This window comes from Somniosus microcephalus, chromosome 9, assembly GCF_052327205.1.
Source record: "Somniosus microcephalus isolate GS21.2 chromosome 9, FLI_Smic_1.0, whole genome shotgun sequence".
NCBI lineage: Eukaryota > Metazoa > Chordata > Chondrichthyes > Squaliformes > Somniosidae > Somniosus > Somniosus microcephalus.
Window position 1 is genome coordinate 239,542,210 of NC_140995.1, and position 17,955 is coordinate 239,560,164.

General features: G+C 48.2%; 1 long non-coding RNA gene across 1 annotated transcript in view; it reads right to left on the reverse strand.

Annotated features, from left to right (window-relative positions):
- Window positions 1-15,541: 15,541 nt before the first annotated feature.
- Window positions 15,542-17,955, reverse strand: part of LOC147113156 (uncharacterized) — a 243,606-nt gene continuing 241,192 nt past the window's right edge. The window contains exon 3 of the long non-coding RNA XR_015079628.1: window positions 15,542-15,740. This is a non-coding gene — a long non-coding RNA (uncharacterized LOC147113156). The remainder of the gene's footprint in view (window positions 15,741-17,955) is intronic.

Consider the following 17,955-nt stretch of genomic DNA (forward strand, 5'->3'; position numbering starts at 1 on the left):
GGTTATCCACTTTGGTGGCAAAAACAGGAAGGCAGATTATTATCTAAATGGCAATAGATTGGGAGAAGGGGAAGTGCAACGAGACCTGGGTGTCCTTGTGCACCAGTCGCTGAAGGTAAGCATGCAGGTGCAGCAGGCAGTTAAGAAGGCAAATGGTATGTTGGCCTTCGTATCGAGAGGGTTTGAGTACAGGAACAAGGATGTCTTGCTGCAGTTGTACAGGGCCTTGGTGAGACCACATCTTGAGTATTGTGTGCAGTTTTGGTCACCTTATCTGAGGAAGGATGTTCTTGCCATGGAGGAAGTGCAGCGAAGATTCACCAGATTGATACCTGGGATGGCGGGAATGACGTATGAGGAGAGATTGGGTCGATTGGGGTTGTACTCGCTGGAGTTTAGAAGAATGAGAGGTGATCTCATTGAAACTTTAAAATTCTGACAGGACTGGACAGACTAGATGCAGGAAGGATGTTCCCGATGGCCGGGGAGTCCAGAACCAGGGGACACAGTCTAAGGATAAAGGGTAGGCCATTTAGGACAGAAATGAGGAGGAATTTCTTCACCCAGAGTGGTGAACCTGTGGAACTCTCTATCACAGAAGGCGGTGGAGGTCAGTTCATTAAATATATTCAAGAAGGAGTTGGATATATTTCTTAAGGCTAAAGGGATCAAGGGGTATGGGGAGAAAGCAGGGACCGGGTACTGAATTTGGATGATCAACCATGATCGCATTGAATGGCGGAGCAGCCTCGCGGGGCCGAATGGCCTACTCCTGCTCCTATCTTCTATGTTTCTATGTTGAGGAAGCACTCAGTCAAGGTGGAGAGAGGGGTTTCCCAGGAGGTCACACTGGAGATGGGTGTCAGGCTCCAAATTTCCACAACAATGAGTATGCCTACTAAAAATTCCCCCAGACCTGAGACAACAAAGTTCTGCCACCTGCAAATGATCATTGGTGAAAACTCCTTTTTAATGGTGAAGCTGCAGCTGTTAGTAAGCAATCCACTTGTGAGACAGCCAGGATTAACTGGCGTGTTCCAGAGGAGACGTGCAGGATGGGGGAACTGTGTTAAAATCAGAAAGGCCTCTCAAAATGGGATTATAGAGGCAATTAACTGATTGTTAAGGGCCTTAAGGGCCTATCCCGCCTCTTGGAGGCGGGATGGAAACGGGGTCTGAAATCCTGATTCTGGGAAAATTGCTCGGAAGCGAGCTGGAGGGGGGATCGGAGTCACCCGCCATTTTTTGCAATTGTAACACCTCACACGCCGCCAATCCCGCCTCCTCGGGCCTGGCAAAATCGAGCCCTTGGTGTCATACTTGATCCTGAAATGAGCTTCTGATCACATATCCGTGGCATAACTAAGACCGACTATTTCCACCTCCGTAACATTGCCCGTCTCCACCACTGCCTCAGCTCATCTGCTGCTGAGACCCTCATCCATGCCTTTGTTACCTCTAAACTTGACTATTCCAACACATTCCTGGCTGGCCTCCCACATTCTACCCTCCGTAAACTTGAGATCATCCAAAACTCTGTTTCCTGTGTCCTAACTTGCACCAAGTTCCGTTCACCCATCACCCCTGGCTCCCGGTTAAGCAATGTCCCGATTTCAAAATTCTCATCCTTATTTTCAAATCCCTCCGTGGCCTCGCCCCTCCCTATCTCTCCTATGACCGGAAAGCCCTGCAGCGGGTAGTCAAAACTGCCCAACGCATTACCGGCACCCGGCTACCGACCATTGAGAACATCTACCAGAAACGCTGTCTACGGAGGTCATTGACCATCATCAAAGACCCTACCCACCCCAGCCACAGTTTGTTCGCCCCCCTGCCATCTGGGAGACGCTACAGATGCATTCGCACCCGCACGACCAGATTTAGGAACAGCTTCTTTCCCAGGGCTGTCATCCTACTGAACTCTGCTAATAAACTCTAAAGCCTGCACATCTGTCAATGCAGTTTATTATGTTTATGTTTATGTTACAAGCCAAATGTATGTTAAATGTCTTAATCAAAATGTACACTCTCGGGAGCCGCAAGCTTACATTTCGTTGTTCTGCACTTGTGCACTAACAATGACAATAAAGTTGATTATTATTATTATTATTATTATTCAGCCCCACAATTCCCCAAGATATCTGCACTCCTCAAATTCTGACATCCCTGACTATAATCACTCAAACATTAGTGGCCATGCCTTCAGCTGCTTAGGCCCTAAGCTCTGGAACTCCCTCTCTAAACTTCTCTGCCTCTTTACCTCTTTCCTCCTTTAAGACGCTCCTTAAAACCTACCTCTTTGACCATCTGCCCTAATCTGCCCAGTGTGGCTGAATGCCAAATTGGGTCTTATAACACTCCTGTGAAGCGCCTTGGGACGTTTTACTACGTTAAAGTCACTATATAAATACAAGTTGTTGTTGTTTCTGCAATCCATGTGCTGACTGTACCCCCAAAATGCTGTTACTTCCAGGATTTTGATCCAACGACAAGAAGGAACAGTTACATATGTTCAATTCAGGATGGTGCGTGACATGGCTGAGAACTTAGAGGTGATGGTGTTCCCATGCACCTGCTGCCCTTGTCCTTCTAGGTGGTGAAGTATGTGGATTTAAAGGTGCCATCAAAGAAGTCTTGGTGAGTTGCTGCAGTGCATCCTGTAGATAATACATTACAGCCTCAGTGCTGACATTATGATGGAGAGAAGGTCACTAATGAATTAGCTAAAGACGTTGGCCCTGAACGCTGCCCTGAGAAACTCCTGCAGCGATGTCTTGCGGCTGAGATGACTGGCCTCTAATCACAACCATCTTCCTTCATGCCAAGGCCAGCATTTATTGCCCATCCCGAGTTGCCCTTGAGAATGTGGTGGTGAGCTCTCTTCTTGAACCTAAGCAGTCCATATTGTGAATCTACTCTTACATTGCTGTTATGTAGGGAGTTCCAGGATTTTGACCAAGCGATGTTGAAGAATACATTCCCACAAGGCGGAAAGGTAGGGCAACTAAAGCCAGAGCTCCCTGGATGACGAAAGAGATAGAGAGTAAGACGAAGCAGAAAAAGGATGCGTATGACTGATGTCAGGTTGAGAAGACAAGTGACAATCAGGCTGAATATAGAAAGTTCAGAGGGGAAGTGAAAAAATAAGAGGGGCAAAGAGAGAGTATGAGAATAGATTGGCAGTTAACATAAAAGGGAATTCAAAAGTCTTCTATAGGCATATAAATAATAAACAGGTAGTAAGAGGAGTGGGGCCGATTAGGGATCAAAAAGGAGGCCTATGCATGGAGGCAGAGGGCATGGCTGAGGTACTAAACAAGTACTTTGCATCAGAAAATGCTGGAAAACCTCAGCAGGCCAGGCAACATCCGTGGAGAGAGAAATAGAGTCAACGTTTCAGGTCGAAACCCTTCGTCAAGACTGAAAAAGCACAGGAAATGAAACAGATTAAAAGGTCAGTTTGGGGGCTGGGAAATGGGGATGAGAGAACAAAAGAGAAGTGAAGAGACATTAAGAGGTATTCAAAACGAGACGAGATGGTGATAGGACTAGTGGAGAGACAAAAGACAGCTCTAGATTAGATGTGAAATGCGCTGGCAGAATGAGAGACAGCTGCCATGTGGGAGAGAAACTTTGCATCTGTCTTCACCAAGGAAGAAAATGCTGAAAAAGTCATAGTGAAAGAGGAGGTAGTGGAGATACTGGATGAAATAAAAATTGATAAAGAGGAGGTACTAGAAAGGTTGCCTGAACCTAAAGTTGATAAGTCACCAGGACCGGATAGGATACATCCTAGGAAGCTGAGGGAGGTTAAGCAGGAAATCGCAGAGGTACTTGCCATAATCTTCCAATCCTCCTTAGATGCGGGGGTGGGGCCAGAGGACTGGAGAATTGCAAAATGTTACACTCTTGTTCAAAAAAGGGCTTAAGGATAAACCCAGCAACTACAGGTCAGTCAGTTTAACCTATGTAGTGGGGGAACTTTAAGAAACAATAATCAGGGACAAAGTTGGACAAATATGGATTAATCAAGGAAAACCAGCATGGATTTGTTAATGGCAAATCGTGTTTAACTGCAGGAAACTTTGTGCTATCCGGAGGTTGAATGTCCGGCAACTTCGATCTAACGGCAGAAATCAGCAGCCGTTTTGGTTAGGTTTTTTTTCTTCTCCTAGCATTCTTTTCACAGGCAGGCTCTGGAAAGCATCTTTGTAGCTTAGCAACAGCTTCAGAGACGCTTCCAAACTACTGGGCCGAGTGTTTACAAGCTGTTGCTGAGCAACAGTGTTTGTGGTCAGATAAGGCAGGCTCTAGAAAGCGTCTCTGTATCTTAGCAACAGCTTCAGAGACACTTCCAAGGTACGGGCCGAGTGTTTACAAGCTGTTGCTGAGCAACAGTGTTTGTTGTCAAATACGGAGATGAAAAGCTCCTATCTGATAACATTGATGTTGGTCTATCCGGAAGTTTTGAGGCAACGGCAGTAGCTCGGTCCCGTGGGTGCCGGATAGCACAAAGTTTCCTGTAACTTGATTGAGTTTTTTGATGAGGTAACAGAGAGGGTTGATGAGGGCAATGCGGTTGATGTGGTGGACATGGACTTCCAAAAGGCGTTTGATAAAGTGCCACATAATAGGCTTACCAGCGAAGTTGAATTCCATAGGATAAAAGGGACAGTGGCAGCATGAATATGAAATTGGCAAAGGGACAGGAAGCAGAGAGTAGTGGTGAATGGTTGTTTTTTGGACTGGAGGAAGGTATTCCCCAGGGGTTGCTTCTAGGACCACTGCTTTTCTTGATATATATGTTAATGACTTGGACTTGTGAGTACAGGGCACGATTTCAAAATTTGCAGGTGACACAAAACTTGGAAGTATAGCGAACAATGAGGAGGATAGTGATAGACTTCAAGAAGACATAGAGAGGCTGGTGAAATGAGCGGACACGTGGCAGATGAAATTTAACGCAGAAAAGTGCAAAGTGATACATTTTGGTAGGAAAAATTAGGAAAGGCAATATAAACTAAAGGGTACAATCCTAAAGGGGGTGCATGAACAGAGAGACCTGGGGTATGTGTGCACAAATCATAGAAGGCGGCAGGGCAGGTTGAGAAAGCAGTTAAAAAGACTTACGGGATCTTGGGATTCATAAATAGAGGTTTTGGGATCAATTTTGCCAGGCCCGAGGAGGCGGGATTGGAGGCGTGTGAGGTGATAAAATCGTAAAAAATGGTGGGCGGGCCCGATCCCGCCTCCAAGCAATTTTCCCAAATGCGTGTTTTCTGACCCCGTTTCCATCCCGCCTCCAAGAGGTGGGATAGGCCCTTAACAACTAGTTAAGTGCCTCTATAATCCCATTTTGAGAGGCCTTTCTGATTTTCCCACTTTTCCCACGTCCTACACATCTCCTCTGGAACACGCCAGTGAATCCTGGCGGCCTCACAAGTGGACTGCTTACTAACAGCTGCAGCTCCACCATTAAAAAGAAGTTTTCAGCAATCATCATTTGCAGATGGCAGAACTTTGTTGTCTCCGGTCTGGGGGAACTTTCAGCAGGCATACCCATTGTTGTGGAAGTTTAGAGCCTGAGACCCTACTCCAGGGAAACCCCTCTCGCCACCTTGACTGAGCGCTTCCTCAACTGAGGCATATACCAGAAGCATGGGAACCATTTATTTCCTTTCCACCTGGACATCAGATTCGGACGAAGACCAGCCGTGGCAGCAGCAGAACCATGAACAACAGCACCACCAACAGCAACAACAGGAGCGCCAAGCTGCTGTTCACCCACCTGCAGCTGCACAGGCCAGAAGGCGCCAGCGCGCGACCACATTGCTGCCCGGGATGCAAGGGACACACTCATCTTGGCCAGATTTGCTTAGCCTGCACAATCAAACACTTCTGCCTCGCACCTTCTTATTAGGCCATCGACAATGGCCAAGAACCTGCGGATTCCTATCACTCTGACCACCATACTTGTAGTGTCCGCGTATCAGTAATACACGGACTGCAGGAGAACAATAATAACAGGTATTTACTGAACAGAGGGTAAGCTTAAACTGAAAGTACAGAAGCCTGCTATGGCTTTATATACAGGTGTGGTCACTGCCGGTACTACGGTATAAAGTCAGTTCTCTCTTAAAGGTACATACACAACAATTCCTCCCCTTTTAGATAAACAGTACGTAACATTCATTTAACAATTAAATAATAACTAATTACAATTACAATTTTCTCTGTACTATATACATCAACTGAAATAATCATTTATAAGTTCAGTCTTTGAGGAAGCTTCCTGATCCGGACTGGATAGCGCCTTTCTCGAGTATCCTGTTCTTGCGGCGGAGTCGATTCTGGCTCATTGTCATTGGTTGGTTCGTCAGCTTCCAATGCCACTGATTCTGAGGTAGACACAATCTGTACTTCGGGTTCATTACCAGGTGCACATGCTCGTGGTATGGGTTTGGCTTGTTCCTGTGACTCTAGAATCTGGTCAGCATGGCATCTCATGATGCTCTCTCCAACGTCCACTGTGTGCATTAGTGGTCCCTGCTGTGTGCATATCGTTCCTGGCTGCCATTTTTCTGTTCGGTAGTCGTGGGCCAAGACTGGTTGCCCTATCTTGAAGCTCCTGGTTGGCTTCTCATTGATGTGCTAGAATTGCTTATCCTCAACATCTCGTCTTATGTTTGGTTTGAGCAAATCCAGGCGACATCTTAGCCTTCGGTTGAAGAACATTATGGCTGGAGCTTGGTTGGTGACTGCATGTGTCGTATTCCGGTAAGCAAACAAGAAATTATCCACCTTGTGTTGTAGTGGTATGTCGTCGTTATACATCGCCTTTATTGCCTTTTTAAAGGTCTGAACAAACCTCTCAGCCAATCCATTTGTGGCTGGATGATATGGGGCAGATGTGTAATGTTTCACCCCATTATTCCTCAGAAACCTCCGGAAATCCTCGGACACAAACTGTGGCCCATTGTCGGAGCAAATCTGTTCTGGCAAGCCATTCCTGGCGAAGATGGTCCGTAGGACTGCAATAGTTTTCTCCGTGGTGGTGGAGGACATTTTGATGACCTCTGGCCATTTCGAATGGGCATCCACGGCGATTAGAAACATTGAGTCCATAAATGGACCAGCAAAATCAATGTGTACCCATTGCCATGGAGATGAGGGCCACTCCCATGGGTGTAGCGGGGCCTGTGGTGGAGCGTTTTGGACCTTCTGGCATCCTGTGCATCTCTTGGTCATATCCTCGATTTCTTTCTCGATTCCCGGCCACCACACAAACTCTATCTCTCAACTTGGGTGGAATTACCACTCGGGATCCACGCATCAAGGTCCCCCGGCACACTGACAGCTGTTCTCTCCTTGGTGAGAATGCTGGCAACAGTGAATCGCCATGTGCTGGCCATCCCTTCACCGTCAAATCATTGACCCGAGAGAGTGTCAGGTCATTTCGGGTTTCCTTCTCTATACTTGAGTTTGTAACAGGTAGACATTGGTCGAATGGAATATCTCAACAGGGTCCACTGCAGGTGCTTCCTCCACCGTAGGCAACGGTAGGTGCGACAGCCCATCAGCGTTTCCATGCTGTTTCGTACCCTTGTACTCTATGTTGTACTGATGTGCCCCTAGAAAAAGTGACCATCTTTGCAGCCGTTGCGCCGTCATCACCGGAACGCCCTTCTTTGGGTTAAAAATGGAGACCAGAGGCTGATGATCAGTCAGTAAGGTGAATTTCTGCCCGTGCAGATAGTGATTGAACTTCTTCACCCCCCACACCAGGCTGAGGGCCTCCCTGTCAATCTGGGCATAGTTACGCTTGGCTGAGGTTAACGAGCGCGACGCAAACGCTATTGGCCTCTCTGAACCGTCAAGGAATTTGTGTGACAGCACCGCTCCAATGCCGTAGGGAGACGCATCACATGCCAACCGAATCGGTAGTGTTGGATTGTAGTGGGCCAATACTTCTTTTGAAGTGATTAGGCATTTACATTTCTGAAAGGCACGCTTACACTCATCACTCCATTTCCTTGTTACTCCAGTTTGCAGCAGGGCGTTCAGTGGGTGCAGAATTGTAGATAAATTCGGCAAGAACTTATGGTAGTAGTTCACCAACCCGAGGAACGACCTCAGTTGCGACACATTTTCCAGTGCTGGAGCCTTGACTACTGCCTCAATCTTGTCTGGGGACTTATGCAACCCTTCCTCATCAATCATGTGGCCACAATACGAGATTTGTCTCCTGAAGAACTCGCATTTGGGGCAGTTGGCTCGTAGCCCATATTCTTGTAATCTAGTGAGCACCTGCTCCAGGTTGGCAAGGTGTTCACTGTCATTTTCACCCGTAACCAGGATGTTGTCCAAATAACACTGGGTCCCCGGGATCCCTTGCAGGACTTGTTCCATCGCCCTCTGCCAAATAGCCGGGGCTGATGCTACCCCGAATACCAGTCGGTTGTACTGGTAAAGACCTTTGTGAGTGTTCATCGTGAGGTATTTCCTAGATGCTTCTTCCACCTCCATTTGTAGATACGCTTGGGCCAGATCAATCTTCATAAAGCGTTTCCCTCCAGATAGTGAGGCAAAAATATCTTCTATCCGTGGAGGACTGTGCAGGACTGGGTTCACAGTTACCTTGAAGTCCCCACAGATGCGAACCTTCTTCGGCTCCCCAGGCGTGCTGCTCAATGATTTCTTCATTACAGGAACGATGGGTGTGGCCCACTCGCTCCAGTCCACGTTGGACAGCACACCTGAACACTCCAGACTCTCCAGCTCTGCTTCAACGGCTGGGTGGATCGCGTACGGTACAGGTCTGGCCTTAAAAAATTTGGGGTTTGCGTTATCTTCGATTTTTATCGTTGCCGTTACTCTTTTTAGAGTCCCAAGTCCTTCTTGGAGCACCTCCTTCGCGTCAGTTAGAATTTTTGACAGTCGTCCAGGTGTGACGTCGTCATCCTTTTTGTCAGTCACAGTTAGCGCCTGAATGGAACGCCAATCCAATTGTATTTTTCGGATCCATTCACGTCCCAATAATGGTGGTCCTCTATCTTGTAGTATATATAGATACAGTTTCTGTGTTTCCTTGCCGTTGTATTTAACTGGCACCCTTATTTTTCCTCTGGGGTAGACTTTTTGCCCCGTGTATGTCTTCAATACAATTGACGTGTCCTTCAAGGGTATGTGTGAGAATAGCTGCTCATAGTCTCGTCGATTCATGACAGTTAGGGCTGATCCTGTGTCCAATTCCATCTTTACTGGGGACCCTGCTATCATGAGGGTGACCCAAATGGTTCGGTGATCCTCCTTTGCGATCACGTTGTGTAACTTTAGACAACTTAGTCTCCTGCTCCCGGAGTCATTATCACTCTCCTGACTTTCTGAACTACTCTCTGTCATTTCTTTTTTTACTTTCTTGTACTTTTCCTTAGTAGTTCTTTTAGTGTTGGTTTTCTTTCCCGACCTGCAGACTCTTGCCATGTGTCCCATTTTCCCACATTGCCTGCATACTTTGTCCTTAAACCAGCAGTCCCTCTGATCATGGGTTGTTCTGCCGCAGCGATCGCACTTTTCTGCTCCATACGCCATTTCGTTAGCGCTGTATTCTCGTGGTTTCTGTTGCATTTCCGCAGCTCCCCATGCTGCTGCTTCGTAGGATACTGCCACGCTGAAAGCCTGTTCTAGCGTCAGGTCCGTTTCCGAAAGTAGTCATTTCTGGGTTCCTTCACTCTGGAGCCCGCAGACAAACTTATCCCTTAACGTGTCTGCCAGTCCTGCTCCGAACTGGCAGTGCTTCGATAACTTGCGTAGTTCCGTAAGATAGTCAGCATTGCTCTCATCTTTGTGCTGGTTTCTTTTATGGAACTTGAATCTTTCTGCTATCAGCAGCGGTGTAGGGTTTAGGTGTTCCTGTAGATATTAAGAATCTCTTCAAAACTTTTCTCCATTGGTTTAGCTGGGGTAATTAAATTCCGCAATAGGCCGTACGTTCTCGCGCCCGTCAAATTTAATAATATCGACGCCTTCTTTCCATCGGCCACCTCATTTGCCTTGCAGTACACTTCAATTCTTTCCACATGCGTGGTCCAGTCTTCTACCTCGTTGTCGAAAGCAGTGATACTGTCACTCTTCGGCATCTTGGGTGGTTTAAAATGGTGCCTCCCGTGCTTTTTCTTCTTCCCCAATGGAATAAAATGGCGCCTCCCGCGCTTTTCCTTCTTCCCCTTGCTGCCACGCTGCTCCTAGTGTTCTACAGGGTAATGGCAGCGACCCGCGGCTTCGGCGCGTATCACTTTTCCTTCCCCTCGTTTTATTTTCTCTACGCTGCCCGGTTCTTGAGCACCGACCGCGCCCTGTGCGCTCCATCCTCTCTCTCTCTCTTTTCCTCCTGATGACGCTGCATGGCCCCTTTGCAGGGCCGCTCGATCGAGCTCGAGCCCGCCGCAGTCCGGAAGGGTCAGTGCACTACCTGCTACCAGCACGATTTGCTGGAACACCTTGGCTGGGGAGCCAAGCCCAGCTCTCCACAGCCTACCCTGCAATTCTCCGAACTCCGATGGATCCCTGGGCGGTTGCCCGTGGTCGACGCCCGTTGCTCTGACTTCGACCTCCAAGAAGCTTCTTTTCAGGGAAAGATCCCCGTGAGGTGATGCAGTACTGCAGGTGAATTCGAACCTGCTCGTCGCCAGTGTAGTGTCCGCGTATCAATAATACACGGACTGCAGGAGAACAATAATAACAGGTATTTACTGAACAGAGGGTAAGCTTAAACTGAAAGTACAGAAGCCTGCTATGGCTTTATATACAGGTGTGGTCACTGCCGGTACTGCAGTATAAAGTCATTTCTCTCTTAAAGGTACATACACAACAATTCTGACAATTGCAAGTCACCCTAAGCCCTCAATGTGGAAGTTCCATTCGCGAAATGACACATGCCACAACTGCAATAGTTTGCCATCAGAATTTTTAATGACAATAAGCAACTGATGGCTTTTCAAAGTTAAACACATTACACCCAAGTGACTACCCTTGTGACTACTTGTGCATTATCTTCCTCTTACGCGTGCTCCTACGTGGTGCTACCCCTGTGGCTTCAGCAGATGTGGAGGCTGCTTGCTCACTTTCTTGTTGCTCCTGTCTCGACACCTTTGGCGGGCGTCCTCTGGGGTTGCGAACCTGTGAGGGCTCGGCAACAGTCTGCTGCTCCTGTAGCTGTGCAGGGGTTCAGACGCCGATCTCAGTTAGGTGGGGACTCTGGTGGGGCTCTGACCGAGGGCTCTGCAGTGGCATGGTCGTTTGAGCTCTTGGAGAGGAGCCCCCACTTCCTTGTTGAATGCCACCAACATCCTCTCATGGGTCAGCCCCAGTTCAGAGCTAGCAAGTGGCTGGACACGGAGCAAGGCCGCTCCGTGGCCTTTATGCTGGATAACCGGAAATGCACTAAGATCAAGAATAACAAAATACAACTCTGGAGGATGGAATTGGCCGCCTTTGGCTACACCACACATTATCGACCCGGCAAAGAGAATGTGGCCCCGGATACCCTCACGTGTGCATTCTGCTCTTCTATGTCAACTTCGCCTCTTGCGGATCTTCATACTGACTTATGCCATCCTGGCGTTACCCGTACGTTGCACTTTGTGCGATCTAAAAATCTCCCATTTTCTATGGAAGACGTGAAAAGAACATGTTCCACTTGTAGAATTTGCGCGGAATTAAAACCTCAATTCTTCCGTCTGTCGGATAGCTCGCTCATACACGCTATACAGCCTATGCAGCGACTCAGCATTGACTTTAAAGGGCCATTGCCTTCCTCAACACGAAACACCTACTTGCTTACTATGGTGGATGAATATTCACGCTTTCCCTTTGCTTTCCCCTGTCCCAATATGCTTACTTCCACTGTGATCAAATTCCTCGATCAGGTCTTTTCCCTTTGCGTTACGGCCAATTTCATCCACTCTGATCGTGGTCCCTCCTTCATGTCAAGCGAACTCAAAAGTTATCTTTCCCAACGGGGAATCGCCACAAGTAAAACAACACCGTATCATCCCATCGGTAATGGACAGGTTGAGAGATACAACGTTCTCATTTGGAACACTGTTCGTCTTGCACTGAGGTCTCGCAACCTACCAGACCAGCAGTGGGAAACTGTGCTCCCTGACGTGTTGCATTCCATCAGTTCTCTTCTTTCTGCGTTCACCAACATTACTCCTCACGAACGATTCTTCGGGTTCCAGCGTCGCTCCACTCATGGGACGTCCCTATCATCATGGTTGGCAGCTCCCACCCCATGCTGCTCCGAAGATTCGTTCGATCTTCCAAGAATGATCCCCTCGTCGACGAGGTGGAACTAACAGACGTTAATCCCTCATACGCGCACGTGCGGTACCCTGATGGCCGGGAGTCCACCGTTTCACTCCGAGATCTGGCTCCCTGTCCAACCGGTCCCACGGACCCCACCGATAGAGGGATCCATATTAATGATGCCGATACTCTGCGCTCCTTTGAGGATGACACGCTGCCCGGGACATCAAGGGATCTGCTGGCTACTCCGCCGAATCAACTCGGGAAGCAGAGCGCTCCCCACGGGATGGCCACCCAAGCCAGGACGCCGGACAATCACCAGCTACCAAGCAAGATGAAGCCAGCTCTGCGCCTGTGGGACCCGCACCCGGAGTCACGATCTCCCCAGTCCCCCTCAGATCGATCAAGGCGACACAGGCCCTGTCAACCTACCTGTACGAACCAAGCGACCCAGGGACCAAGACATGGTCCGAGGAGACATGCCTTCCGGCCACAAACAGAAATCGAAACGACTGCGGCACTTCGTGGTCCGTTATATCTGCTAGAAGGAAGTCGTCGGACTTCCAAATCTTTCAGGCGGGAAGAATGTCATGAATCTTACCATTCATGTAAAAATGACTCATGAGATAACACTGGGCGGCCAGCTGGTGGCGCCGTCCAAGGAATGTATAAATACTCGGGCGTGGGCCCAGCTTGCTCAGGACGTTTTTGTAACCAGGAACTAGAGATGTAACTGGAGCTCATGGTTGTGAAACAGTTGATTAAAGCCTTGTTTTATACTCAAACCAAGTGCTTAGTAGTTTTCTTACGTCATCTGGTATACATAAATAAATAAATAATAAATAGGAGCAAGAGAATACTAAACTAAAAACATATATATACATATTACATGTGTATATATATGTACAAAAATATAAGTAAGACTTTTAAGCAAAATGATGGTACAGCTGAGGCCCGTTATTTGCAATTCATGTGCCATGTGGGAACTCCAGGACGCTTCATGTATCCTGGATGTGAAAGAAGTTCCACCAGTTGCTCAAACTCAAGCTCAGGATTTCTGAGTAGCAGCTGGAGTCACTGTAGGGCATACAGGAGGCTGAGAATTTCCAGGAGTCAGTCACAACGCAGCTACAGAGTGTCAATGAGGATAGTAAGAGGGTGGCAATCCGGAAGGTTAGTTAGAAGCAGGAAGTACAGGAACCCTCCAGGGGTGTGGTACGCTCAAATCAGATTTCAGGGCCTCGGGGGTTGTCCGATTGCAGTGGATGGGTGAGGCAGGGACGCTGGAGAATGGGTTTCCCGCAGGCCCTGCCGAATTTAACGATAGGATCTGATTAGCATTTCAAAGCTCTGTTTCCCACCCACAGCCAGCCAGATGGAGAGGTTGGCTGGCTGCGAGCGGGTAGGCCTGCAGCACTAGGCCACAGAAAGGAGGGAGGGAGGGATCGGGGCTGGAGGATCAGGGCTGGAGGAGCATCGTGGGTGGTGGGGGAGGGTGAGAGGATCAGGAGCTGGAGGATCGGGGCTGGAGGAGCATCCGGGGGTTGGGGGGGGTGAGGATCAGGAGCTGGAGGAGCATCGGGGCAGGAGGGGCGAGTCTGGTTAGGCGATCAGGGCCGGAGTGGGAAACGGAGATCTCATGGAGGGGGGATCAAGGCCTTGTGGGGGGGATTGGAGGCCATGTTTGGGGGGGGGGGGGCGGTCAGAGGCTGCAGGAAGGAGGGAATCAGTGGTCTCGGGGAGATCGGATGTTTCGGCAGGGGAGGAGATAGGAGGCCTCGAGGGGTGTCCAATCGCAGTGGGTGGGTGAGGCAGGGACACTGGATCCAGCAGGTAGCTGTAAAGACACTTAACTCCTGGACCCAGCAGTCCTCGCCTTACTTTAGCTGGCGGGTTCCCCAAGGCCTGAGAAACCTGATCAGCCAGAGTTAAATTTGAAATGTGGTTATTATAATATTTAAATGGTTGACAAGCCCCCTGGGAGCGGGTTGGCTGCCCGCCCCCCATCTCGCCTCCGTTCAAACCAGAAGTGAGCGGCTTGGAGGCAGTTTGGGGTCGGGATTCAGTTTTTTAACACTTTAACCTCCCACTCAAACCCAACCCACCCTTCTTTTGGGGTTAAAATTCTCCCTCCACAACGTTGTAGGAGAAGTTTTTTTAAAAAGTCTGCAATTGCTACCTTTGTACAGCAAAGTATACCACCTTCTTGATTTATCATTGGGCTCACCAGAATGTTCATCAGTTCTATCTATGGTATCCAGTTCATATGTCAAGGAGTACACATTGTTACATCCCCTGGGTTATGCTGTTGTATAAATATCATGAGTTAACTCTGAACGCAACGTATCTGGGATCCATTTATAGGAGCGACTGATGCCATTGAACCTGAAGGTATCTATGCAGACCTTGGGGGGGAAAATGGTAACTTTTGCGGGAGCACAAAAGTATCGCTGGGCACTACCCAATTCTAACGGATGTGTACTTCTGGTTTATCGCTCCAGGAGGGAAGTGGAGCGCTAAATCAAGCGTTACCACTTCCCTTGGAGTGCTAAACCAGGCAAGAGGGGCGGTAGCGGCAGAGCGCAGCACAATGTCCAGTGCAGCGCTGCCGGGATCAGAGGCTCCTTCCCTCCCTGAAAGGGAAGGACCATTGGTATAGTCTCTGCAAGAGAACAAATCTCCTGATCACCGACTGGCGCTGATCAGCCCCAAGCAATCTAACAGTGGCACCTGAAAAATAGAAAAAAATGCACAGAGTCTTGATGAAAATGTTTTCGCCTACCTCACCGGCAATCCCTTTAACTACCGCTCCCCAGGCAGCCATCCGTGGTGACAACACCTCATGCAACTGCCGGTGTTGACGCCCGGCAATGCTGCAGGGGGTGGAAGCCAAGTTCGCATCCGGAGTGGTACCGGGGCGCTGCGCACCAGATGACATTATGATCTCTGGGGCGCAGAAGATCGTGGCGTTAGGGTTTACCGCCGCCATTAACCTGCAGGGGAAGTTCACGGGCGTCGGTACTCTCGCTGCGCCCGGTCACAAAGCCGGTAGCGCCCCATTATCGCCCCCCAGAGGCACTAATGGGAGGCGTAAACAGGGGAATATCTAGCCCCTTGAATTTATAACCATTCAGGTGTACTGTACCCGTATCAAAAATTTTAGACTAATTATTATTCGAAAATGTTGTTAAAATATTTACAAAAATCCAATATTATAATAAGCATCCTCATATTTATTTTCTTGATAACTTTACCTTTAACAATTTTGAGTGACTTGTGCTTAACACATTGATCACTGCCTTGCAATGCTGTCCTTTAAGCTGCTCTATGATGGAGTTGAATTTAGCAGACATGCATTTCCAGTGTTCCAGTTCAGTGAGTGGACCTGAATCTTCAGCCTCTTTTCTCACTTGGTTACTTTGTGCCAGCACCTGTACATAAAAATCACAAGAAAGCTCAAGATTGCATCTCTAACAATGGCTTCTCTTCCTACACCTGCACGTTCACCTCAGAAGATCCCAAGGATCCATTCTTGGCTCCCTCCTCTTATTGAATTGCATACTGCCCCTTGGTGACATCATCCGCAAGCAAGGATTCAGCTTCCATCTGTATGCTGATGACACTTAGCTCGTGCAGCCCCATGAGAGTGGCATTGGCTCCATGGGAGAGGTTGTAACCTCTCTTGACCTCTCCACTGCACCTATGCTATCAACCTGTTTCTCCAAAATCCAGGCTTATATTAATCGTGATTTCTTCCAGCTCAACTGTGGGTAGATCAAAGCCATTGTTTTTCACCACCACCACGAACTCTCTCCCCTTCCCTGTCCACTCTCACAGTGAACAAGACTGTTTGCAACCTCAATCTCTTATTCGGCCCAAGGTGAGCTTCTGTCCCCATATCTTCTCCATCACACAGGTTGCCTACATTGGAATCACTAAAGAATTAGATGAATATATCTGTGGGGGGTGGAGAATGGATATTTTATTGACACCTTCACACCCACCTCAGCCTATCTACCATTGAAACCCTCATCCATGCCTTTGTCACCTCCTGCCCCCAACCCGCCTCCATGTAAGTTTCAAAGGAGGCGTGTACCCACCCCGCACTGGGACCCACCTACCCGAGGCGGGAAGGGATTAGTGACAATTAACTGCCTGTTAACAGGTAGTTAACAGGCAGTTTTTAGCCTAATCCCTATTTTTAATCTTGAACTGTGGGATTCCCAACAGCTCCAAACCACGCCAAGTTAGAGGAGTCGGGCCGTCGGGTTGAAGGACTTGGAGGGGTCGAGATGTCGGTGTTCAGGTGAGTGATGGGTGCATGAGTGCAAAGGTAAGTATGTTTGGTGTGTCTAAAGTGTGTAAAGAAGTTTAAATTACCTGTACTTACCTTTTTAGCCTTCCTTCCTCTAGGTTTCGGGAGTCCATCATCTAACTGGCACAGAAAGTAGAACGGCTGCGAACTGTCAAAAGTGACAGCCTGCAGCTTTCTGTGCCGGAGAGATTTCTAACTGAGCCTGTGTAGAAGGACTCAGGTTAGAAGTTAGACTGTCAGTGTTTGACAGCTTCAAACAGCTGTGAAACGCTGATATTTCATCTGTCAAAACGTCTTGACAGATGAAATTTCAGTTTGTGACGTCACCTGTTGCCGGGAGGCCTTTAATTGGCCTGCTGAGCCCGCTGGGCGGGCTCAACAAGGTCAATCAAGTTAAAATCACATGGATTGGCTGCATCTCGATGGAGGCGGGACTACAACCCCGAAAGTTGCAGTCACACCTCCTTCCCGACTTCTGAGTGAAAATCACCCCCGATTACTCCAATGCTCTGATGGCCTGCCTCCCATCCTCCACCCTCTGTAAATTCAAATGATCTAAAATCTGCTACCTGTACACTATCCAACAAGTCCCATGACACCTGTTCTTGCTGACCTATATTAGCTCTCAGTCCCCCAAAACCTCAAATTTAAAATTCTGATCCCTATCTCTCACTCCATGGCCTCACCCCTCGTGATCTACAAATTGCATAACTTCCTCCAGCCCTACAGCTCCACCTCTCCACCCAATGAACTCTCTGTTTCTCTGACATCAGCATCTTGTACATCATCCCCACCTCCCTTCATCCCACCATTGCTGGCCATGCCTTCAGTTGTCTAGGCCCCATGTTCTAGAATTAATAAAGCATATGGGATCCTAATAAAGCATATGGGATCCTGGGCTTTATAAATAGAAGCAGAGAGTACAAAAGCCAGGAAGTTATGCTAAACCTATATAAAACACTAGTTCGGCCCCAGCTGGAGTATTGTGTCCAATTCTAAGCACCGCAGGTTAGGAAGGACGTGAAGGCTTTGGAGAGGATACAGAAAAGGTTTACTGGAATGGTTTCAAGGATGAGGGATTACAGTTATGTGGATAGACTGCAGAAGCTGGGATTATTCTCCTTAGAGCAGAGAAGGCTAATAGGAGATTTGATAGAGGTGTTTAAAATTCGGATGGGTTTAGATAGAGTAAATAAAGAGAAACTGTTTCCAATGGCTGAAGGGCCAATACCCAGTGGGCACAAATTTAAGGTAATTGGCAAAAGAACCAGACAAACAAGTGGTTAGTATTTGGAATGCACTGCCCGATAGGGTGGTGGGTACAGATTCAA